Below are 1,845 nucleotides of genomic sequence, written 5' to 3'. Positions count from 1 at the left end.
GGCCTCGGACGGGCAGGTGCAGGCGCGGCCGCGGCTTCGCGTGGCCTCGGGCTCGCGGCTGCAAGGAGAGGAAACGCGGAAAGCGCTCGGTGCCGCCTCTCAAGTGTCTTTTCAACCGCGGAGATGATCCCCCCTGATGGGGAGACGCGATGCAGGGCGAGTGGCCAACCGTGCTGGCCACGACAAGGTAAGATTTACTCCCTTATGCGTACAGGAACTGGGGTACAGGCCCGAGGGGCGGGGCGGGGGGGAGAGGGTTCCCCAGAGACAGGGCGGGGCGCAGAGCAGGCCGAGACGCCGAAACCCACAGCGGAGGGGCAGCGGGGGGACAGCAGGGGTCTGGGCGCCAGGTGGGTCACGCCCTGGCCGGGCCCCAATTCCTGCTGCAGCGGCTGCGGGCGGCTGATGCGCCTGGACCCTGCACCGCCAACAAGGGCCCTAGTCTGCACTTTTTCCTACAAAAGCAAACTGAAAAGCAACCTGAAGTTTCACGGGTGGCTGAACACCTCCCTCCTCACATAAGTAAGATGCTATCAAGTGGCCGGTTAAATATAGAGCGGACAGCTCCCCGGGGCTCAGCGGGAGGTCCTCCCTGCACGCGGGAGTGAGTCTCTCGTCTGCCCGGCAGCTTTGCCCCTCTGGGGCTGGTCTCCACCAGCGAGTCCTTTTTGCATTTAAAATGTGTGTTGCTGTTCTGAAAAAGATTCTGTTTCCTTACAGCCCTCTCCTGTGAGAAGTTACCTTTGCATCTGCGTGGTGGCGAGGTGCCAGGGTGTTCAAACCCCTGTGCTTCCTCTGAATACTGACGGGTTAAAACACGTGACACCCCTGCTCATAGTACAGACACCCCCATGCATATCCACGTATCTCTCAGAGATGCGCTGGGGGGGGACAGGAAGTGATGGAGCCTGCGGCAGGTTGACCCGTCAGGCATCTGCTTTCTGGAAAGTGCTGCTTAAAGCTTTTTCTCAGTTGAAAAATCATCTGCAATTATCTGCACCAGCTTCATCTTTCCTTTTCTGAACTCACATTGTAAAGTGATACTGTTGAGTTTCCAGTTATTTAAAATCCACTGCTGGTCATAATTCCATTCACCACTTAAAGAGCTGACATCCATACACTTGGAAACGCAAACAATTTAAACCTCAATCTGTAGGACACATTTGGACTATTTCTAGAGGTTAATCCCACTTGCAGGGGGTGGGGGTGGGGGAGGGAATCATTAACACAGCAAGGAGACTAGGTTTGGCTACTTTTAAGGCAAACATAACTGAAATAGACTGCAGAACTGTCAACTTTCCTGACCAGAAGGATCAGGGAAACACTTAATGACAAATTAAAACAAAAGCTCAAGCCCAAGGCGCAATCATTTTTTACAGAAATATTAAATGCTGTAGCTGGAGTCTGGTGTAAACTATCGTAAGGCAACCCAGAGAGAAAGAGGAGGAGCTGTTGAGAGGTTATCACAATTTTGTTTAAAAAAAGAAGAAGAAGAAGAATTACCATTTATAAGAGGACATCCTTGCTCGGACCCCACCGGTGTCGTCTGTAAATTCCAGCAGATCCAGGGAAGTTTTATAGAATCCAGCCTCGGTGGTTTGGGGAATCTTGCTTCCCGGTCAGCATCAGACTTCTGGAAAGATGAGAGTCCCCTGAGGAAAGAAGCAGCCTCTCTCACACATGGCACTCTGAGCCGTTTAAACTAATATGCTCCTCAGTCTCATATTGCTCAGCTGTCACCTCCCTGGTCAGATGGGGAAGACGATTAATTTTAGACACCAGGCTTTTGAAGCCAGTGGATCCATTTCAGAGGTCAGGTAAGGAGAGGACCGGCGGGGACCAGTG

This window comes from Condylura cristata, unplaced genomic scaffold (genome assembly GCF_000260355.1).
Source record: "Condylura cristata isolate star-nosed mole 26May11 unplaced genomic scaffold, ConCri1.0 scaffold00052, whole genome shotgun sequence".
In the NCBI taxonomy this organism is placed as follows: domain Eukaryota; kingdom Metazoa; phylum Chordata; class Mammalia; order Eulipotyphla; family Talpidae; genus Condylura; species Condylura cristata.
The sequence above is the reverse complement of the archived record's forward strand: the minus strand, read 5'-3'. Positions refer to the sequence as shown.